Source organism: Falco peregrinus, chromosome Z (assembly GCF_023634155.1).
Source record: "Falco peregrinus isolate bFalPer1 chromosome Z, bFalPer1.pri, whole genome shotgun sequence".
NCBI classification, from domain to species: Eukaryota; Metazoa; Chordata; class Aves; order Falconiformes; family Falconidae; genus Falco; species Falco peregrinus.
This window is the reverse complement of record NC_073739.1, coordinates 55,813,600-55,838,459: the sequence shown is the minus strand read 5'-3', so window position 1 is coordinate 55,838,459 and position 24,860 is coordinate 55,813,600. Positions and strand designations below refer to the sequence as shown.

The 24,860-nt window shown below is 40.1% G+C and overlaps 1 long non-coding RNA gene across 2 annotated transcripts in view; it reads right to left on the bottom strand.

Annotated features, from left to right (window-relative positions):
• Positions 1-2,337: 2,337 nt before the first annotated feature.
• Positions 2,338-24,860, bottom strand: part of LOC114013328 (uncharacterized) — a 28,056-nt gene continuing 5,533 nt past the window's right edge. Inside the window, exons 3-4 of one of the 2 annotated variants that reach the window (XR_008744866.1) lie at positions 7,780-7,965; positions 2,338-2,480 (exon numbers count right to left, since the gene is read on the bottom strand). This is a non-coding gene — a long non-coding RNA (uncharacterized LOC114013328). Of the gene's footprint in view, positions 2,481-6,069; positions 6,552-7,779; positions 7,966-24,860 lie in introns of those variants that run through there. The other variant, XR_008744865.1, reaches the window with a different exon arrangement.

Sequence of the window (24,860 nt, the reverse complement as noted above, 5' to 3'; positions counted from 1 at the left end):
TAACCTGTGCTATTATTTAAGCAGTTAGCAGGCAACTTAATGGGCTATAGCTTGAACAGAATTAACAGCCTGGTTCCCTGAACAGCTTACGATCAAGTTGCTAGCACACAGGACAGTGCATGCCACTGGGTCTGCTTTGCTTTTTTTATCTGTGCTATCTTAAAATACCTGGTACAGATAAACCAGCACAACACTGTAACAGCACCTTATTTAGCTGCAGGGAGACACCCTTCAGTGAGTGCTAAGGATCACCTCTCTTCCTTTCCAGAAGCAAAAAGCTTAATAATAGCAAAGACCACTCCTAGATTTCTGCTTATTTTGACACACTTTTTGTCTATATCCCTATCTATCACTGAAATCAGAAAGGATCTTTCCTATGGAGAATCAAACACCTCGGTACAGGCTCCAGTTTTTCTTAGCAGAGTAGTTAATACTACTGTGGTCATTCCTGTTAAACAAAGATGGCTCATCCATCAGCTGCAATTTAAATCCTTGGGCTGAAGAGGTCTTGAGTGGCTGGTGGTCTCAGCAGTATAAACTAGCAGGGTGAGGATCATGGCTGCTTGAAGTGCTGGAAACACCACTTCCCTTTGCAGCATTAAAGGAAGAAAAATTAAATCTAAAGATGGAAGTATTCACTGAGTAGCATCTCCTATCAACGTGGGCCTTGACATCTGTCTCAGATCCAGAAAAACTGCTGTCTCCAAAATTCTTTGGATCCCTAACGTCTGTAGCTAAAGAATTGAACACAGAGTTCCTAAAAACACAAGGGAGACAGGAATGTTGTTCAATCACTCTCAACCACATTCTCAACTGCTTTTTGGGTATCCATTGAAGAGACCTTGCAGGAGAAGCTGTATAATGTAGACACCAAGCCATGCTCTAGTTGCTTAGAAGTGCCAGTACACAAGGCAAATGCAGATGCTATGACTTGATCAGCAGTAAAGTGAACCATATACCTGGAGAATACCCATAAGTCCATTTGTTCTGGAGAAGTACTTATTTACTGAATTAATTTTTCCTATCAGTAAGAAATATATTACAAGCTATCTATGTAGTGTAAACCTTATAAAATGGAAAATGAAGAACCATATTTTGGCTCATACTAGCAATAATCATTGGCCATGACTGCTTTAACAGGCAGGCCATCACAAAATAGATTGTATATCACAGTAAAAAAACTCCAGATAAAGATTTGAAGATACAGGGTGTCTTCTTAAAGTATTTGAATAAACTTATTTGCTGTCTGATTCTCCTTTCAAGTACACTAACCTGCAGTCAGTAGCTCAGCTGCTTATACACTTAGGCAGAAAAGCCCCAGATGCAGCTGTGGTTTCCTTCACATACACAGGATGACAGCAGAGAAGCAGGATAAATTCCTTCTTCTGTTTTACTCCTTCTCTATCCAGACTTCTGGTGGAGTTGTCCTTAGCTCTTGGCAAATGTGAGAGAAGCCCTAATACTAATAATCAGCAGCTGTTAAGCAGTGACAGCAATGGTTGCTCTCCTGATCATAGTCTCCTCTCACCTCAGGTCAAGGAAGCCCAGGATCTGGTCTGAGAAGCTAGGAGTGAACAGTCTGGAGTTGCATGATGAGACTGTTATTTTATAGCTTACTACACGTAGAAACACACAGGCTATATCTTATATCACCTACTGCACAAGTCACATTTTCCTGCAGTCTAAAAGTTATGTATGCCATTAGCATGGGTGCCTTACAAGCTTACATTTGACTACTGCTTGTCAGAGAGTCTCCAGTGCCAGTCCAGTTACCTCTCCTATAAAAGACAGAGGCACCCTTTGATTTTTGTTCCTCTACCATTGGCATCCCTAGGAAGTGGTCCTCAAAAAACAGAACACTTGACATGGCAATTTGAGATAAATGAAGTCTGCAGCACACTGCACATAACATCTGTCTCAAAATCCTCAAGAAAATAGCCATAAATAGCAGATCTACATGTTGGAGTTTTGTTTACCAGTAATGATGCTGATGATAGTGGCAGTAATAATAATAGCAACAACAACAACGTTTGCTGTGTGATAGGCAAGGTTTAAGCCCAGAGAAATACCTCCCAAAAGTTCTGCCCTGGAAAGAGAAGCTGTGAAGTCAACTCATCTCTGTTTTTTAGCTGTGACTGGCAGTATTAGACATTTATTTTAATGATTAATGTCTTGAGACTATGGGTTAAATAACTTTAAATCTTGGCTTCTGCTTCCCTTTGACATATTAGAGGCTGTTAAAGTACATTACAATCACTTGCCAAATTTTATAATCTGTCAGAACAGGTTTCTGGAATTGCATGAGACAATACCCTTACCAGTGGATGGATGGATGAAGAGTGTGCTCACCAGTGTCCTCTGTTTTGGACAAGACCTCCTCCACAAAAAAACGTGAAGAAAACTCCTTCAGGAAGTATGCATATAGTTGGCTAATTAGTCCAGTCTGATGGTCCCAAGACATCCTGTTCTCTGTGGGTTGTCTATAAGGGAAAACAAGATTTCAGCTACCTGAGATCAGAATTTGATCCCCAGAATCCTAAGGAAAAATAAGAATGGAGGCAACCTGTAATATGGATTGCAATTTGTTACTGTAAACAAAATAATTTTATAACATCTAAGATTTTATTTGGTAACTTTAGCCAAAAGTGACTGTTTGAATCTAAGGCATGTTCTTACACAAAAGATTGAGACTGTAGCTGTAAAGTTTGTCAAAACACTTTGCAGGGAAGGGGATTCAGACCCTGGAATCACTCTGGCTACAGTCTCATCAGGGACCTGCATTAAAGGTGTATTACCAGCCAGCAAAAGACTCCTCCAGGTAAGGAGCACACCCTTTTCCCCCACAGAGCAGTTAGAAGTCCATCCCATCATTCCTGCCTCCAGGATCTCCAGTTCCCTTGCCCAAGAAAGGAAGATCCTTGTGGCATTACTTCATTCAGTCCTTGTGCCCAAGGACCCAGCTTCTCCAGCTCTGTTGCTCCCTGAAGCTGCTCCTTAGCTCCTGGACTGTCTCCAGCCTTCCTTGCGAAGCTGAGATTTTGACTCCAACACAGGCTTTACATGGACTGGGGAAGAACTTCTGCCCATGAGACATCTGGGGACAGGATGTCCCCAGGGGACAGAACCTTGCAGAAAGGGGCAACAGGTAATCTTGAAACAATAGCTCGAGCCAAAGAATGTAAAAATTGTTGACCATCTGGGATGAAGAGCTCTGCAGCAGCACACTCAAAAAACTGCCATGTGTATACAAATTGCATTTTGCATGTAGTGAACCATTTGGTGTACACCAGTGGGAGGGGTCTTTGATAGCTCAGTCCATGGATATTTGATCCAGAACATACCCAGCTTGGCATGCCCTGGGCATTTCTTTCTGTAAAAAAAAAAATTACTGCAGACACTTCACAATTCATTCAAAACAGGACAGTGGCCATGTCTGAGCTTATGTAAAAACAGAACAAAATCAGGCTTATTTTGAGACACATGATGTTTTCTAGCTTTTAATCCTCTCGGTACAAGAAAGAGGAGCCTAATGAAAAATACAAATAACCTCAACATTAAATAAATATATCAAGGTACTAGAAACAACATCCAGAATCTTATTGCTATATTAATTACAGTGAAGGATGTAAGCTCTCTGCTTTCTTTTTACTGCCACCATGCATACAGTCTAGTCATCCATCTGCAAAACCCAGTATGTCAAAGATTTTGAAGTTCAGTATTACGCAGCACCAGAAACTCTTTACCAGGGTATGCCGGCTGATAAAAGCAAATGGTGGAGTTCTTTCATCCCTCAAAAAGCCGCTGTGCTGTCCTATTTTATGCAGTGGAAATGGAAGCTATAGACAGCATAGGAATTTAAGGAGCTCAATATTAAGAAAAAGAAGAAATAGCCATTAAACAGAGGATGAACATGACAAAAAGACACTTGAGAACTGCTATCAGGAAACACACATTTCAATGGCAATTCAGTTAAGTGAGGTGGTGTTGGAAATGGAGGAGGAGGCAGAGAGTAACAGCTTGCCTTTTTAACCTAGGCGATTCATGTGCCTTTCTGACTGATTTACTTTTGGCTGGTCCATTTTATCTATGCAGAATGGAGGATGAAGGACATTGTAAATATGGGTTTACTGTACTGATAAATGCTTCTTTTTTTCACACACACACCCCCCAACTAATGGTAGGTTTCACAATCAGTATAAGCCAAAGCAATGTGGAATGCTCAATAACGTTGCAGAACATTTATCCCACAAAACCCGAAAAGCTTCATTTTCACAACACAGCCACGTAGCAGCTAATGCTAGCACAAAAGAGGCAGCAGGAATGTATGGTCTGGGAGTTCAGGCTATTGTGAACTTGCACACTGCTTATGGACAGGGCCATTGTACTGTCATTCCAGGAATACTGTGCAAACAGAGAAATGCATGACTGGCTTTTGAGAAGCCATGATTTATCATTTGCCAAATGCTGCTTTGTTCTAATATAATCTTCCTTGCTCCCCCAAGAACACATGAAAGTAAACTGTAAGAAAAGGAGATGGGGTTAATTTTTGTATCAAGCATTGTTGGTTACATAGATCTCTTCATCGGTAGGACAGGACTTGAGGGAAATTTGTATTACAGCTTTTGAGCATTTTGAGTAAGTTGCTCTGCTCTGTTCTTTTCACCTGAATGAGTAAGAAGGTACAAGCATTTGAACAACCATTATGTTAGAGGTACAAAAGTATAAAAACATTTTATTTAGTGGATAATCTATGAAAATCCTGATTTTGATGCTCCTGCTGTGTTAATGCTAGACGTTATTAAACAGGTCATATTATCAGTACAGAGGCATGCAAAAACCCTAAGTTTATGATCATTGAGATGCTGTGGAAAAGATGATGAATTTGATTAGATGCAAAAATGGACTGTTTCAGGTGCTTAACCTATTTTTACTTAGAGGTTCCAAAAGTGTGAGAAACCTTTGACAAACAAGGTTTAGGACAGAGAATCCTAAAAAAGTTATAAGCCTCACTTCATTCAGCATTTTGGTTAACTGCAGATTTTTTACATGGAAATCATAAGCAAAGGCTGCAATGGAAGTTGTCTTATAACTTAATTAAAATACAGAAATGTGTATATATATTTATATATGTGTTTATAGTTACATATACACACCTATATACCTACATATATATACAGAGAGATAAATTAATCCCTTGCTCAAATCTGTGGTGATTACTGTAAAGTTATTCTCTTAAGCAAAGATCAGAAATGAGACAAGAAGACTAAGGATTTGAGTTAGGTCGTACTGCTAAAATACGTTTGATGAGGATGAAAATGGCTGATGAAGGCATCACGTGCCATCCATTTGTACCACATAATATAGCTGATATATAAGATGGTGCATTTCCCTAAGTCTTGTCACCTCTATGTGACAAAATGTTCTTGGATCATCGTAGCTGAAGCAACACCACAACTAAATAACTTTGGAGATCTGTCTCAGCATTCCTAGTGGAGGGTAAGCAGAAAAAAAAGCACAGCTTCTTGGGCAGCTCTGCTCTCTGGAGGTTGTGTAGGAAGGTGCGTCCATTCACAGGTTATATTTACGCACTGCCTAACCCTAGACATAGTCACAAATAGCTCCATTTGTGAATAAGCTCTTAAACCGGAGGCGTTTGCTTAGCATGTAGGCTTTGGAGGTCTGGCTTAACATGCAGGCTGTGTGCCACACTTAAAAATTTGAAAAACTGTCTCTTTGAATCTTAGCATATCAGAGCAGTGTGATACTTGCACCTGGATTTGGAGATGCTTACAGGCTGTGGCAGAAAGCATCTGTTAGGCCATGCTTTTAGGCAGAGTTTTCTGTTCTTTTGCATTTACAGCCTCAGGGGAAACAACTGCTAGCAACTGTTCTTGGTACTGTGTGAACTTCCAGTGCACATCACAACTGGGGAAAAATAAAACTTCTGAAACTGCATCTTAGACTTCAGTTTTCCATTTAAAAAACCCAACAACCAACAACATAAGCTCAGAGATATTTTAATCAGATCTAGAATCCAACCATTTTTTCTCAGTCTTTGACAGGAAATGTCTCATTGACTAAAAAACTGAAACAGTACCTCTTGATCTGACTTCATAAAAAGTAGCTTTGGCAGTTTTAATTTGGATTATTATTTTGGAATTTTATTTTTTGGGGGGGTTGGGGTGGGGGGAAGGGGCTTAAAGCTGTTGTGTTGTTTGCACCCTAGCTACTAATTAATTATGATAAATAGCTCACAAGAACAAGTCTGCTAGATAGAAACAAACCAGCTGTTTCCTTCTTTTCTTCTCTATTAAGGCTTTTTAAAAATAATTTTTGGCAACAGAAATAATGCTCTCATTGAAAGGAAAATCAGTCTTGTAATAAAAACAATGCCTCACTCAGTGCACCTATAAAATTTTTCATTCCTACAATGAATTCTTCTCAGGGAGCTAATTAGAAACAGAAAGTTCTTTAATTGATGAGCATCTGACCATTAGGGCATTTTCAATTTCTCACAGCATCCCAGATGACATGGTTACAGAAAGGCATAACTGAAAAAAAAAGAGAGACTAATTGGAACAATTAATTGAAACAACATACAGTTAATTTCAATTATAAGAATCCTGACTGCTTCCTCATCCCTTGTTGTGTGGCCTGCTGCACTGGGGTGATATTCTTACAGACTCCTCAGCAAAAGCTGCGTGGGGACCCCATCTGCTGATGATTATTCCTGTATTTACTATTTGTATTATCATAACACACATCAGCTCTACTCTTGCACACAGTTCCCAATGTAAGGTGCTCTATAAAAGCAGAACAGGAAGATTCGTGACTGCAGACACGAGCATGCTTGAATTACCCATTCAGTTGGGAAAAAAGTTAAGCCACTCGCTTGAATGCTTTGGTTTTTAAATGTCCCTAACACAAATTTCCTCAAGAAATGTCAAAGAACACTTCTAAGCAAGAAGTCTAATTCCAGCTAAATACCCAGTCCTGATACTTACCAGACTCTCGGAAAAAGTTCCACAATGTGGTTTTTACAGGCAAAGTTTTCATGCTCCAGTCTGGAGACTCACAAACATTGAGCTACAAAATCTTACCACCTGTTCCTCGTAAAGCAGAGGTTGCTTGCTATCTTTTTTACTAGAAGCAACTGCATGTCACTGTTTGTGACACCCTGCAAAAGTTGGTTGGGTGTGTACTCACACCTTGCAGGCTGATCTCAAAGAGATTGCACTCCCTTGCTCCACCAGCTTCTGCTAGCCATAATGATTAATAAAATTACGATCCTGTCAAATGCATGGCAAGGCTTCCACTCATTTCTGTGAGGCTAGATTTCATGCTGCATCTTTTGGTCACTGCAGTAGCTTTTGTACAGGGTGATGCCATATTCAGCCACAGAAATTATCCAAGTTCTATCTTTAAATAGCATATGACTCTTGCATCTACATATAGCTGGTTTTGGCCTCAAGACTTTAGCTGTGCTACAGATTCTTATGGGAGAAACTGTTTGATTTTTTTATACTAGCATTCATTTCCTATGCCATGTCTCCTAAGTCTGCTACAGGGATCTTATATAAACAGCCTATTCAGCAAGTCTGTGCTGAGTTTGGGACATGACTAATTATAATTTAATATGGTTGAGTGAATCAGGACTGTGCTGTTCAAGAAAGGGCTGTCTGGAGAGTTGCATTTATTCATAATATCCACCAGTATTTTACCTTGCTTTCTCACACATTGTCTTCCCTGCAACAAACGAGACAAACTGTTGTTACTCACCTCACATTAATTGTTCCTTCATGTGGATTTTCACAGTATCCTACTTCCAATCCTTCACAGGAAATACTGTCTGAAGCTGACTTTCATATTGACATAATCTCATCTGCCAGTGCAGAGTGAGCAACCCTCCTGATTATTGACTTTGTTAACAGCTCCTGGGCCTCTGAGTCACTGTGAAGACATGAACTGTGGAAAAGAAAAATGGAAAGCCTGAATCATGATACTCTCTTAAATGTATGTCAAATCCTTGATCTTTTATTTTGCAAGCTATGGATCACCATCTACTGAAAAATTTGCATTTCTTTGTAAATACATTCTACGCAGAAGGGCTTCACATTGAGATAATCCTAGTCCCGTACTGATGATCTGAATGAACAAAAGCTACCCTAATGCCCGAGTACCTACATCAGGAGAATGAGCTGAGTTTTCTACAGCTAAGTGTGTCAAATATGCTCATAGAGATTGGTCAGGCTGGTCCCATCTTAAAATACAGTCTTATGCAAGACAATTTTAGTGGGTTGACCTTGGCTGGATGCGAGACACCCACTCACTTGCTCTCTCACTCTCCATTCTCAACAGGAAGGAGGGCAAAGTTAAGATGGAAAAGATCCTAGGTTGAGATAAAGGTAGTGTAATAACAAAAGCAAAAGCTGTGCATGAAAGCAAAGCAAGAAGAGGAATTTACTTGCTACTTCCCATCAGCAGGCAGATGTCCAGCCACTTCCTGGAAAGCATGGCCTTAGCACCCATAATGATTGCTTGGGAAGACAAATGCCGTAACAAGAAATGCTCCTGCATCCTCTTCTTTTCCCTCAGCTTTTATTGCTAAGCAAGACATCATATGGTATGGAATGCCCCTTTGTTCAGTTTGTGTCAGCTGTCCCAGCTGGGCCCAATCCCAACCTCTTGCCCACACACAACCTACTGGCCTTGGCAGAGGAGAAGTGGTTTGAAAAGAAAGCCTTGACACTGCAACCACTGGTCAGCAATAGCCAAAACACTGGAGTATTACCACTTAATGTGTTACCAACTCTGCCTAGCCACAAATGCAAAACACAGCACTATATAGGCTGCTAGGAGCTCCATCCCAGCCAGATCCAGTACAACAGTACACCAAGTTATCAGCTACTGAAGCAACAATACACGTGGAGAGTGTGGCTAGATCAATAGAAATTACATGACTGCCTTGAGAACATATCCTAGATCCTACAGTACAACAAAGAATTTCACCACTTGATGACAAATGGGATCCTGGGAAGATCCTTTGTGGCTTTTGACCTTTTTACCAAGAGGGTAAAGATGTTTCCCTTCTCTGAAACACATGGGGTTTTGGAGATTGTCATCACTTTGCATCTAGCAGAGGAGTCACACCAGCCGTGGACTCTGTGAGAGCAGGCAGAAGGTTCTTCACTGACACAGTGCACAGTGAGACATCACCAAACTCTGCAGGCAAAGAGACAAGCTATGTTGCAGCAAACTCTGCAAAATTCCACCTGTCAGAATTTAGCAAAACTAAAAATCACAGAGAACTGAAATATGGGATACAGGAGATGGAAGCATTTCAGAGTTTAAGCTAAGCCATCAAATAACAGGCTACTTGCTGCTAAGCATGTAGCACACTACACCTTCAAATGCAAAGGGGAATTTCCATTCCCACGTTTCCATCTTTGCTTTTCCACATTTTTTTCCTAGTCTAATACATTTCTGTGGTTAGAGAAACCAACTGGAATGTCCAGTACAACTGGCTTATAGATGAACTTTGCTAACATATCCACAGCTCCAGGCCATTAAAAATAACTAGGAAATTGACTGCAGCAAAGAAATACAAGAGAACTGTGAACTTAAAAATCTGAATGAGGAAGTATTTTATATTCTCATGTTCATGAGTGCTTACAAGGGTTGGGGAGAGGGTCAGTGTTCTGTTCACCTCTTGGCTCCTCTGTTGAATATAGCCTAATGCTCAGGAGCTGGGTGGGAGATTTCACATATTGATGAACTGAAACAGGCCCCACACATTTGTCAGGAGGTATTTCTGTTCATATCTAGATATTAAACAACAGCACTCAAGATAGGTTTGTTTACATTTCACTTATTTTTCTCCTACTAATGTGTTCCAGTCAGCACATCTCTGCTACTCAGAAGAGATAAAAGAAAACTGCAGACTTCAAATTGTTCATGCAAGCAGCAAGCTAAGGATAATAAAATCTCATTTATTGTCATAAATGGATCAATCACTCATGGAAGGAATATTCTCTGCACTGTACTTCTGTTGCACAATTGGTTAGATGCAGACAACAGCAGCTGTCTTTTAAAACTAAAATATTCATTATAACTGCTAATGATGACTGGAATCAATAACCTGATCTGGAATTCCAAGTCATATGGTTTTATATTCCCAAGGCAACACCACTTTTTAATGTCATTCATATCTTTAGGTTCACAATATTATATCCTAGGTACTAATTCAGAAATAACAATTTTTCTGTGAGGCCTTTTCGTAATCTAAAATGTTAGGTATATTTTACTTCAGTTATGGATAGCCCTTTTCTACCAAGCAATCACAGCAGTCACACCTGTAGGTGATCACCAGAACTGTGTATATTTAAAAATTCTATAGAAGTGAGAATATTTTCAGATTTCATAACAGGCTTTCATGATTTCCAATAGTTTTGATTAATCAAAACTGAACATTCTTAGTTAGTGGAGAATATAACATTGTTTCAGCCCTTAATCCATTTTATTTTGTTTGTAGGCTGTATGTACAACAAACAGAACCTGTGCTTCTGGTTGCAACACAAATGTTTATTGATGATTTATTGCTCCAGATATAATGATAAAAAGTCACCTAAGTGAGCAGCAAAAGTGGACTCTGTGCAGAGAGTTTTGCTTTGTAACAGATGCCTCTGCTGGACTGTAGCACATGGAAAATGCTGGGAGCCTGGCTCACTGTTGGATAGACATCGCCTGGGTTTGATGTCTCAACCTAACATCTGGGTCTTTGTTTACTCAGTATCTTAGGTACTGTGGTCAGCTGCTAATCCTGTTCCTCCTCCTCCACTGATTCAGATGTAGGCACGAGTATTCCATCTCCCCATGGCCCCTCTACACTGCACCGGCAACACAAAGGACCTTGATAACGTAAAAGCTGTAAACGGAATTTGACAGAACTAAAATGCTTGCCTTTTGCCACCTTTACTGTGCTGCAGTAATGTAAGGTAACCTTGTCAGTGAGGGCTGGTTACTATGCAGCTTCTATGCTTGTGGGTAAGACACAAATAATAAGAGCTGAAAAAAGTTGCCCACAGAGACAAGCCAATATCCAGAACACAAGGCTAATCATGCCTTTTTGTTGAAACATATTACAAATACGAACACTATTAGATCAAGAGTCACTGCAGGAACTCAAATCTATGTGGAAAAAGAACAGTACAAAACCTGATGGAGAAACTGGGGCACTGAGCTGGCACTGCCATGCATAAAATTTCATTATTTTTTTCAGTTTCTATGCAGACCTATGACCCACTTCTGTTCCCACTGAAATCCATGGCAGATTTAATAGGTGCTCTATTTTTTCATTTTAATAGGCACTCTATTTATAGAAAACTGTGTAACTTAAAACTATGTGAATTCCAGTCGTTTCACCTTCTGCTCCTCAAGGGATACTTCTTACTGAAGAACTAAATGCTATTCCACAGTAGTAACTGTGAAATGTAACCATACATTTTGCCTAAAATGCCCGTCATAGTATGTTTAGCAGATTATCCTACATCGGAGAGCAGATTTTTTTGTAACTACTAAGAAACGATAGTCACAGTTTGTCATTAAGGCTGTGCCTGGTTTTGACAGACCATCCCTTGAAACAAAATCAAATTATTTTATACTTCCTCATCTTTGACTTCCACCAATCAACAGTTGTCAAAATTTAAGGCTATCAGAAAAGGCACTGATGAGGCATGAAAGCTGGAACATGTGGAGCTGCTTCACATTAATCAGTCTTCCATTCTCTTCTGCAATGTCCTATCCTAAAAGTCGAATCTTGGATACACTCCACTTTTTTACTTTTTTAAGGTGATCTGAGAAAAAACATTTCCTGCTAATACATCAGGGAAATATCAAAGTCATTTCCATTCCAAAGATTTCACTCTCTGATACCATGTTACTCAAGGTTCAGTTTCTGTGGTGGGCCTAATACATCTATCAGGACTTCAGCACAGGAAAAGCAACGTGAGGGAAAAAAACCAACCACATCTGTTTCATAAAATTAAGTGTGTGTGTGTATATATACATATATATATATAAAGTAGCACACAGATATTGTCAGTATAAATTGTGGTGGTACTTAAGCCTAGATTTCAGTTACTCCTATTTGTTGCAAATCCATGCCTGGTTCCAGTGTAAGCCAGGCTGGGACTCAGAAGCAGTGCCCACATCACCTGAGCTATGATGGGCCCCAGGAGAGGCTTATTAGTTTGATGTTGAGCCGTATAGTTAAAGGGTGGCAGGCAGTGCATGCCAACGGTTGTAGAGGCAGCATGGTGAGAACCAGTGCTGCACTGAAGGAGTGGTCTCACGCCCTTCTCCCTGCCCACAGCCAGTCACCCCTTTCTGCCAGTGCCATCGCTCCCATGGCCACACAGTGAGCTGGATCTGGGAAGCTGCTCAGCTGAAAGCTAGCAACAGTGAGATGACTGGGATTTAGCCAGGTTGGCCCACCAGCCCAGCTCTCCATGTGGCTTTGCAAAACTCATGCCTGCAATGGGAAGCCATGGGGATGAGCAGCCAAGCGCAGCAGCAGGCATGGTTCTGTCTACCCCTTTTGGAGCAGCCTGGACTGCAGCTGACAAAGCAACTGGTGAGCAGCAAGGGGGTAAAACTGTCCTTCAGGTCAGGTGTGCCTGCCATGCTGGACAAAGCTGGCACAGCAGTACCTTAAATATGTGTTAATGTGCTTTTAAGAAAAACCCAGTAGCCTTCCTTTTCAAGGCCTTTAAAACTATTTGAATGACCCAGTCCACAAGTAAATTTACAAATTTGCTTAGCTAAAGCCATTTTGTTCAAAAGAACTCCAGAGCATGCTGTTCCTTTTCTTAACCTCGGTGTTACAATGGATGCTGGTACGCTCTTACAGGATGCACATAAACAAGGTAGAACAAGCAGATATGAGCTCCCTTTGCCTGCACACCAATCTTATGGGCCTCCAGCCAGCTCCAAACTGAAAAACCTTGTGACCTTGTTAGGGTGACACTGTGCTGGAGCTCATAAACAGCGCTCAGTGGGAGAACGATCTGGGCTGGGCTTCACAAACATGCTTTTGAACTGGAGCTGGCTTGTGTCCAGGCAGCTGAATGCACATGCAGAGGAAATTCACATATGAGTGCAAAAAACCATTAGATATTCACAGTATCATCAGACCCAAGGCTACAGCTTCTCTCCAGAAGATCTGAATATGTGCAAAACCTCTATTCTAGATTTCAACATATATGCACTGTATTTTACTTAACCTTCCCTTCTGAGGAAATGGGAAACTTCTGCATTGTACAAGCTATTCAGTCATCTTCTGGCATTGTTTATTCCTAATCCTAGGATCAATTTGACTGTCCCTTGCTGGAACCACCCACGTCCATATGGTTTGAGGAATATTCCTCTAATTACCTTTGTTTTGCAAGGCATAAGAGATGCCATTATGTGTCTTCCCATTTTGTAACTGCCATGTCTCACAAAGCTGAAGTTAGGCCATGCTCCTTGTTCAAGAAACCTATGCACCGTGGAAGTGTTGTTCAGTTAAGCTTGTCTTTTAAAGACATCGATAAACCTATAAACATTTTGACCACATGCCATAGTTAACAAGTGGTTTAGTTCACATTACTTCAATCAAAGTTCAGCACCAATAAAGATTAATATATTTTCTGACCTGGCCATTAATGGTTTTATCCAGTTCTTATGGGTACTTCAGCTGGGCTCGTGTAATTATTTACACACCACCTTTGACACAAAAGCAAGTATTTTTATTACTTACATTGTTTTATGTATACAATTAGAACTTAACGCTGTTCTCTCACTCTCTCCCCCCACTTTCTCTCTCCCCTCTAAAACTATTGACAAAGCTGGATGCCCTAACGCTCCATATCTCTGGAAACATGTAAGGTTACGCAAACAAGAAGAATAAGTGTAGAAAAAAAAATTGAAAAGCAAGACCATGCTATGCTTATACATAAGAACAATAGACTATACAAAGTGGTGCAGAGCAGAAAGTGACAGCTGTTATTAGATATTAGACAGTACTTTGAGCAGGAAAGATAAATCTAAAAATCAGCTCAAGACAGGGAGGGAGAATTAGGCCCACTATCATATAAGTAAGGTAGAAATTTAGGTGCAGTATTTCAGGTGAGGTATAAGCACACCATGTACATTACGCACTTACTCTGACAACTTAGGTGTGTCTGGCAAATCTGCATGCTGGATGAATGTTACATTTCCCTTTGAGAAGTAAGCATGTACAACAAACATGTAGTATCTCAGAAAGGAAATCAACGACTTTTCTAAGTTATGAAATAATTCTGTGCTTTTACTGTGTAACATCTACCTAATGTTAGGTGAGACCAGTTTTAATACAGGATTCTAGGACCTATTTAATTTCATACATACTTGGTCACAAGCAGTTTCTTCTTTCTTTTTGAAATTGCCTGTATTATTTGTCATTACATATCTTGCAGCCTTCTTGGTTTTCGTAACAGCTTATTTAAAATTGAATCAGGAAGTATGACTTACAAGGTGGCCACTGTGAAAGGAAAACTATGTTATGAGGTACCAGTCTTATTGTGTCTTTGAACAACTGGAAAAACTTCACTGACACAAAAAAAAGTATTTAAGCATATCAACTGGCACAATTAAATTAGAAACTTTCAAATTAGTTAATTAAGCAACTAAAGTTAATGGCTGATTGCAGTTGCCTGCAGTAAACAGCTCAGTTACCCAAAATCCAATAGCAGAAGAGAAACAATCGATATTTTCCCCCTCTGTGAATGGCAGCAAGTACCAGCTACCACACTGTATATATAACTGAGATCTATTTCAATGTCCAGTATTCAGGTTTTCATTAGAAGGAGCAAGAAGTGGTTTTAAACTGCCTACGTGACTCAGGAACATAAGTGGTTGTAGTGAGAGTTGAACAAGCAACTTAAACTTGATCCTTTAAACTCCCCCTGGATAACTGTACCCTAACTCACTTAAATATGCCCACAGGAGGTATCTTCAACAGGAACACAGTGAAATCTGAGAAAACCAAAGCCTCACCATGTAAATGAAGGGATTCCCACCACCTTCAAGCAGGGCAAAAGCTGGGCCTAAATGTACACATAAACCATCTTTTTTCTTCTTGCAAAATTTGCAGAGTTTTTCTGAGTTTGATGGCAAGAAATTAATGCTAATGTAACTCTGATTATACCAGTGCAGCATACTCCATTAGCAAAAAATGCCTTATGGCCATGATTTTCATATGCAGTACAGCTAATCTGGTCCATATGGGAACACACACCAGCTCTTTATAGGGTTCTAGCTGTATCACTCACAGAGAAAGGATCTTAACTGCTGCTACACAAACTCTTTCCTCTGTCGCTGAGGTCCTGCCATGACATTGGGAAGGTTGTTTAATCTCTTGTGCCTCAAGATCCCTCAGCCTGTAAAGCTGGGGTAACAGAACATCACACCTCCCATCACTGCCCTGATGGGAAATACATTAGAGACTGTGAGCTGCTCAGCTTGTGATATAGGCCACGACTGATCACTGAAGTTACACCATTATCCTTAATCTAGGGCATTATGAGTAAATTAAGGTGCTTCTGTGTCATCAGTGTTTCAAGAAACAAGAGTGGGGAACTGTTCCTTAATTAACAAGCTGTTTTCAAGATCATACACTTTTCAAAATTTTTAACATTTAAATAACAACCAAAAAAAAATCAAAACAAAACACAGCTTGGCTAAGCAGTACAGGTGAGAAACATTCCTTCAACTGAAACACTGTACCAGTCAGAAATGGAAATCTAAATAATATTCAGACACAAATTTCTTTAAAAACTGTCACGGATTGCTGTTTCTGTACTATAAAAATACATTCAGCTATGCTGGATGTTAATATGTAGGTCTTTTTTTTAACTCAAATTAGATTACAATGTTAGTAGGTCATAATGGCACTATTGTTCTCCTAACATGTACCTTCCTGCGCAATTCTGCTGCTGATAACAATTCAAATCAGGGAATTTAGGTGGAAGGAGAATGCTATACCTTTGTATCAAGCCTTCTAATGAATGTGAGTGTAAAGAAATCATATGCTTTAGAACAGCAAGCACTCAGGTAAGTATTTCCTTCTTACATTAACACTGAAGACAACAATCTCAGGCATCTTTCTCATGAGGCAGACTCTGTAAAACCTTACCCAGTCTGGTCTTTCAAATCAGATGTGTGAGGGTCACCACTGGGAAAGAGGACAGGGAAGACTCTTGTGCAGAAATTAATTCAGCTGTGAATGCAGTATTACCACATTGCCCCTGCACACGCAGTTTAGGATGCTTATGTCTCAATGACAGAAACCCTGCCTTCCCACATGAACTTGATGGAGATACTACCTCGAAAAGGTTGGACTGAGGAGGAAGAAAGATGTTCATATGCTGTGCCAGCTCTCTGCCCTGTGATGCAGTGCAGTGGGAAACTGCAGTACAGGAGTCTTATCTGCTGCCACATGGATTAACCACTTGAAAATAATCACCTAGAGATTGCAGAGGTCCCTAGTATAGGCGTAGGACTTTGTTATTGCTCTGTAATCCACTGGTGCAAAATAATCATTTGATGGAAAACTCTACCTTGGCAACAGACACAAGGGATGGGCAGGAGCCTGGGAGGGGTCTGGCTCATTCCCCTGCAGCAGCCCGATGCTGAAGTGGGGCAAGCGTGGGGACAGGCTTCACTGCCTGAGCAAACATGAGAGCCAGCGAGCTGCTGACTGCCATCCTGCTCTCTGCCTTCTGCCCTCTGGCTAGCAGAGACTAGATTTCATCACTCGCCTGTGCCGTGACTTTTATGTGCAAGCAGCCCTGTTGGCAGTGTGTACACTGGGCATTTCATTCACAAGGCTCAGATCCTTTGACTTCTGATGTGACGTTTTTGCCTAGTTATATTTGGATCAGTTCATATGGTGAATTTGTGCATAATCCTAGGACTGCTTCTGCCTCACAGAACAGCTGCAACTGAACTTTTAACCTCTGCTAAGTGTCCTTGAAAATTTCTTCAGACATTAGATAAGCATGCTGTAAGCATCTGGCTTGTTTAACCAAGAATAAAGCTACGTAATTTAAATTTGAAAAAATACACCCACAGCCTCCTGTTCTTGTCCAAATGATACGACAGATGTAGCATCCTTAGCATACTGTTAAATTCCTCCCAATAAAGTTAATACATTTTTTCATATCAGGAAGTAAACTGTAGATTACAAACTGAAGAGTCAACAATGTCTTGCTGCTACAGGAGAAGGCCTGGAGTCTCCATTGTTGGAGGGTGTTAAAAACACATTAGACAAACATCTGTCAAAAGTGACATCGGAATATCTGAGCTTTCCCTAGAGGTAGGAGGGGGATCAGATGACTCTGGAGGGGCCATTCTAGCCCATTTTTTTCTGTATGTCTGCCTTAAACTACTTACTCCAGCTGTACTTAGCCAGATGCTGACTTATAAAGGCAAATGCTAACATCAGTCTTTGCTCACCCCCAAGTCTGATAAGAGGCTCACTGGAACGCATAAAAAATTAGGTGAAGACTCTACGATTTTATTTACTACTATAACCAGTATTAATGACTAATAATAATTAGCAATAATGAAAGCTGCTATAATATAATAACAAGAGTTAACCCTGGCATAGTGGTAAGACAATTATCTGCCCATTTACATCATTGTACTTCAGGTTTCTAAGGAGCAGCTACATTGTACCTTTACATTTATTTTCTGAAGCTTTCTTTTCACTTAGGATGATCCCACCCCAGATTATACAATACACACAGTGTTATATACCTCCCCTACACAGGCAGATATATAGTTACTTACCAATGTACATTTGCAACACTGACCAATGATTGAATTCATGGATAGTATAAATTCTTTTTCTTAAAGTAACACACTGAAATATTAGTTAACTCCTCAAAAATAAGAGCAAAACTAATCAGCAAAGTGACCATACAAGTACTCCCCCAGCTGCTAATGTAAAGCTAATTAATAGCCTCCAACAAAACTGAAGCCTGGGAAGAAAGTCTGTTGCTTCATTTATAGCTGTACTAAAAGCAGAACCACAGCAGCTAGCTATACCCAGGCAGCCACCAGGTGTGCCTTTGGCAAGATGCTGCCTCTGAGAATTGTTACGGCTCACAGTTAAGACGGGTGGAAAGCAAAAACTAGATGCATTTGCTGAACCAGAGGCCTGAAGTTAGACAAATAAAACTCTTTAACTTTCAGAGTGAACAGCAAGATGATTCTACTTAAGGTCCAAATACAGAATCTGGACCCTGTCATTAAGTACTCATATCGATATTTCCTTAAAAGGTTGAAACTTGGACCTAGGCAAAGCTTAGACAGGAGCTCAGTTAGGAAGTGTCATTCCAGTTGGCACAGGAGAAATTCACCCCTCTTCCCTGCACTGCTCAGGGCAGGGGGTTGTCCCTGAAATGCAGACCTGCTCCAGCCCGACAAGCCTGAGGATCTGGGAAGATTTGGGTGCTTACACTTTTTTAGCTCCAAGGCTTTCTCCCTCAGATGCACAGCTCCTGGGGATCAATCGTCCAGAACCACCTTCTGAGATAATAACTCCATTTAGAAGTGGAAACAAATAAAACCCGCTAGGGACTCCATGGTGCAGTGAGGCAGCAATAAGTGGGTAAACAACCAGGACAGTTTAACATGTCAATTGCCTTCCTGCTGAACCAGTCCTGTGGCTGTTCCTCAGGCTCATCTGCACAAGTTCTTTCACAGAACTGTCACAGGGCTTGAATTATTGATATCTGTGGAGCACAGCATGTCACTAGGTACCAAAGAACTCTCTCCCTGCAAAATAAATAAGTAACAGACCAGACCTGCAGCCATCAACAGCCTGCTGACAAAAGGCTGAATCTTGTTCTGATCTGAACCCTGCAGGTGGGCCTTCCAGCTCCAGCTATACAGCAGCACGCAGCACCAAAGCTGGTCACATTCCCATTTTGTAGTTAAACTGTTATGTTCCCAGGTTGTAGTTTTTCACTGGGACTGCTTATTTAGAGCCTTACACTGCCTCTGTGCTAACTTTCAGGTTAAAAGCAAGCAGTCTCACAAGTCTTATTACTTGTTCAGAGCAGTGCAACAACCATGAAGAACAAGGGCAAACTATCAAGTACCAGTCTCTTGGTGACACCCATATACAGCATGGAGATCAGTGCATGACATGCAAGATGTTGAAACATGCACATCCTGGCTTTTTCCCATCACAGGAATGACTACCTAGCAAAAACACCAAACAAAAAACAGGGGTGGTTGCTCTTGGTTACTGGCACTAATGAGGACCTAGACAAGCTGTTACACTTTTCCAATTCCTAACCTGATAGTACAAAGGATACAGGAGTTTTCCCCATGGGTTTTTTTTGTGGTTTTCCCTGGAATGTCATAACACCACAGAGACTTCTGCCATATCCAAGCCATGTGCAAGTAGGCCATGACCCTCTTTTTTTTTTCCCCTCAATAGCCTAAGTAAAGCCTAGATAAACGCCATAGCTGTATACACCTGCTGGAATTAGTCTGAAAAAGATGGTGTCGCTGAAGACAGAGAGGCAACAAACAGAATGACATATATAGGAAGAGGAAACTGGATAGGGTCATACCGGACCTTTTTTGCATGCTGGCTTCAGCCACTGCCTATAGCTGAAATCTCATAACAAGACATACCTTCTCAACTGAAGGAGGTCCTTTGGCAACTTGCCACCAGCACCAGTGATGTTTACATGCAAGATAAGCAGTGCACTTGAACATGACAATAAAGGTGATAATAAGAACCTGTTCACAAAGGCTGAGTAAACAGCAGTCAGAGAGACGTGGGACATGCTGGCAAAACAGCACAGAAAACGCACATAATCACAGTGGAAACGCAATGAGATTGACCCTCATTTCACTGAAGCTACTGGGACTCACAATCCTGGCTGCAAAGACAAATTTCAGTATGATATCCCATTGGAAGAATGTGACTGGCAGCTGTAGAAGGACGAGAGATTTTATGAAGATGATGTAGAGAAACAGACTGACTTTTGCAAGCTCTTGAAATGACTAGCAGCTGGAGAAGCTCATCTATGTTACCTAATCTGTCCAGCTCCACTCTGCAGGAATGCCCACAACCTCGGTAGCCCATCTGCAGTTATGCTGCACTGCCCTCCCATTCACCAGCCCATTACTCTCATTATAAGAAACGCTTTCTTAATGACTTGAGACTTGCCTGTTTCAGCTTGAGGCCGTTGCACCTTTCTTTTCTTCTTCTGAGAATGTGGATAATTCCCTTCTTTCATTTATACTATTATCTCTGCAATTATTTATAGTCTGTAACTTTAAAATCTCCTGAGTCCTCCATTTAATACAGTTCTTTCGTGTCTTTTTCTGCAGTATGTCTTACTTTGCTATCATTATTCATTACTGGCTTTGTATCTTCTCCATCTTTAAAATAATTTTTACATTATGGGGACTCAATTGCATTCATCATTCCAAATGCAGCAACCTCAGAGCTATATGAACCAGTCTCATTATTTCAATACTATCACCTGGGAAAAGGTGGGTGTGTTTTATGTGACAGTAAGACTGATTCAAAGGGCACAGGCAACCTCATTTTCAAACAGGAAATCACACATCCTAAACTTTGCAGTGTAGGAGCAAAGCTCTGAGTATTCTCAGCATGTCTAAACTATTACAGTTTTCTTCAGTCATACCCTAAGAAACACAAAAGTATGCAATCCTTATTAAATTAGTAAATAATAATGAGATTATCAGCCTGAAAGCCAGATCTCATAATAGAAACTATTAAAACATTTACTCTGGTTGACAGTGATTCCCTTTCACATAAATCAATATCAATTCAAATTTTAAATAATGGAGCATATTTTCCTGATAAAAAGCCAAAAGCTGCAGTAATGGTAAAATTAGGAAAAGCATGGATAATTTATTGTACAAAATTGTTGGCATTTTAAAAAAAATCCTAAATTTTCATTTTCTAAAAAAACTGACAATCTACTAACTGCTGTTCTGAAGATTCAACCATCCAGTCACTTGAGGATGGATGTACTGCAGGCTATAGACTATCTCTATTTCCACAGTATTTACTACTAAATCACTTAAGCACTTGCCAATCATTAGTAAGTATACCTCCTGGAAATGCCTTTTGACACAGGGAAACATTTTTATCTCCATTTTATTGGGCAGAAGGCATAGAAAAACTGAGCTGCACAGAAACATTTGAAAGAAATTTGACACAACCAAGCCATAAATTGAACCTAGCTCTCCTGTGCTGATGTTCAATATCTTCACAGCAATATTCTTACAAAAATCCAGGCAATATAGCTGGAGTTGAAAAGCCTAAGGAATCATTCATTATATGCAAATAAGATTTATCTTCTATTATCAGGAGATGCTATGTTATATTGGTGCTGAAATGACTAATGCTAACTACAGAGATCATGACAAAATGGATCTCCAAGGAATAACAGACAGAAGAGCAATCATGACAAAAACACAGCTTTGAAAGGATACCTGCCTGTATTTTAAAGCACTCAGGTAAAATGAAATAATGGTTATAAAGTGTAGTAGTTTTGCATATTAATGATCTGATAGACTTCAGGGAAAAAAAAGAGATCTCTATCAGTCTGGAAAAGGAGGGCTCTAATGGGACAGAGTTGGAGTCTGCTATGGGCCACCACATATGGCGAGACAGGCACAGCTCTACCGTGTTACAAGGGAGAAACAAGTGTCAGGACAGTATATTATTAGGGAAGACTTGAACTTCCCATACACAGAGAACAAATACTACTGATAGCTGTCAGTTCTGGCTACTCCTGTGTGAGTCACGGGTGTATCTTCACTAAGTAGCCAATGAACCCATACTGCTGTGTTTAAGTTTGTTTTCCGTTAAGTTTTCCACATCAGATATGGTAAGATCTGGTGTGAATGACGATGGGCCAACTCACTTTAAACCACATGAAATAACAGACAGAATTAAGTCATCTACTGTAAAAGATCATTTAAAAAAAACAAAAAACAAACAGAGAACTAGAGAATTTAAGAGTCTGGAATTCCTTCAAATTCTTACCAAATGTATTAATAAAGAAAAAAGAAAGTGCATTGCATACGTATTCAAACGATACAAGATGAAAAGATCCTCCAAGTATAACTCTATAACTAAATTAATACTTGATTCACTTTTCAACAGAAATAATGACTATACAGTCAAGGGTACGATGGTCAAAAGAAAAAAGGATACAGAACAAGAATTATCAAAATGAAATAGAGGCGAAACTCCAAAGACTTTGCAGTGGAGTAGACAGACTATCCTAGGATACATGCTATAGGAGAACGGAATGAATACTGTCTTTTAGAAAAAAAAGGGAAGAAGTTTCTCAACCTGTTCAGCCAGTCAGGCCTCTAGTCTGACTTTAATAATATATAAAGTTTTAGGACAAATATGAAAGAGAAGACACCATAAACTTCAATGCGCTTGGAAAATGGGAGAAAATACAATGTGGATTTACCAAAATTAGATTGTGCCCAGCTAAACTGAGTCCTTCTTTCCATAAATCATCTGAATTTTTCGACAAACTACCTAGATCAAAACATCTGACTGAGTCCAGCGCAGGAAACTATTAGTTAAGCACTAAATGCTGGCAATTTGTACAAGGGTTGCCAGACGGGTAACAGATGCTTTAAAAGGAACATGAGGACTAATGTTGGAAAAAACCCAAACATCAGGAGGTTACTAAGGGAGTTCATCTGTGATCAGCCATGGGACCAATCTTATTTAATATCATCACCAACAATGTAGCCACAGAAATTAGGAAGGGGTTAGCAAAATTTAGGACATGAAGTTTGACAGCACACTTAATAGAAAACTGACATATTGAACTAAATAATAGAAATTGCTTAAATGTCTGTGAATGACCTTGCAGAAATGTCTTTCTTTCCTCTTTGATTATACAGCTAATCTTACACCTCAAGTTAAATATTTAGGGTATGTGGATACTTAAAACAGAGACCACAACATCATCTGATGCAGCTGGAAAAAGAGCACACAGGGTATCAGTCAAGGTATTTCTAGCAAAGGAAGTATTAATGTCAGCTTAATGTCTGCACAAGAGGCTGGGATGAGACCTCCTGTGGAGCTCCTTGCACCCCGTGGCACCACCTACCTTTCTGTTCAGTCAAGCCCAGGAAAGGTGGATTCAGGGTGGGAGAGGTGCTGATGATGCCAACCACAATGGTGAGAGGGATCGTTTATCACCAATGAAATGCCTGAAAGACTTTGGCTACTTTAGCTTGGAAAAAAGGGGGATGAGACAGGACAAGGAAGAATGTCAAGCACTGTTGCTAAGAATCTCTCAGTCTAAAAAAAATTACAGAAACAAAATGAGTGTATATAAATTCTGTGCAGAAATCAGAAGATAACTAGGTAACCCAGGAACAAGACATCAGGGTACTCTTGATAAGGTTTACCATAGACATCATTGCAAAATGAAACAGGAAATCAACAACAATCAAGAACCCTCCAAAAGCAAGCAATGCTCTAAAGGGTTGCAACATGATGCACGATCAGTTTATGGTTTACTTACGACTTAGCACAAGACAAGACTAGACTAGACTTAGCCTTTCCTTCCAGTCTTCTGTTCCTTATAAAAAGATACTTTCCCTTTTGAAAACAGTTGTAACAAGGAAATAATGACCTTGCAAGAATAAACATATTTGTATCTATGCTATCCAGGTATGTCCTAAGATAGCCCAGGCCTAAGAAAGCTGATTTTCAATCAGCAGAATGAAAGTTAAGAGTCTATATATTGCTATAGGCAGACACATTGTATTATATTCTTGAACTGGATACCGAAACTGTATTTCATGGCGTCATTTCATTTCATGGAAACAGTTTCTTTGCAAGCAAAACCTAACAATATTCCAGCATGCAGAACAATATTAGCTTGCATATAAATGCAAAGACATCAGTACTGATCAATTTCAATGTAATTTAAAATTTAAAGGAAGTGCTGTTAGACTGCATTTCCTCAGTTTGTAAATCCATCTGCCACTTCTGGCCAAACACCACCTGCACCAGAGAAGAGCTTGACCATTTGCCTGTCGAATATTTCACTTCCTCCCAAATGACAGCATTCAAAAAAAGGCTGTGAAACTCAAACATATGGGAAAGAGGAAGGGCTAGTTAATGAAAATGGCAAGAGTTTACAACACCCTTAGGAATGAAAAATGAAATTTGTATTTAAAACCTGAGTAGGCAATACAGAGTGTGACAACAGATCATTTATGTAGCAACCATGGGGGACAGAAAACCCAACCCCCTGTTACTCCACATAACTGATGAGCCCAGGGCAGCTCTCTCACTATGTCCTTAGCTTACGCTTTTTCTGACCAACCAAGCTTCACAGCCTCTCTGCCCAGAACAGGGCGAACTCCCCCAGCATGGCTCTCAGCTGCTTACCCTTCTACAGAGGTATGTTTTTCTACCACATTTGTTACTTTTATTGCAAATCCAGAATGTAATCAGAAATTTCTATATCCAGGCTAATACGCTGTATTCTGTTTCCACATTACCCTCCAAATCTGAATGCTTCCAAAATGTTCCAGATCATCTGCTTACTTGTTCATGTGAGGGAAAGTAGTATTTTTCACACATCCGCAGTGACACCCTTATCATTTCAGTATCTGATTAAAAACTTCTCTGCTAGTATGCAAGAACATTACGGCCCACTCCAAGATTTCCAGTAACATTTCTTTCTGTTCCCCATCCTATTTCCGATGCTGTACGGGCACAACACTACAATCCA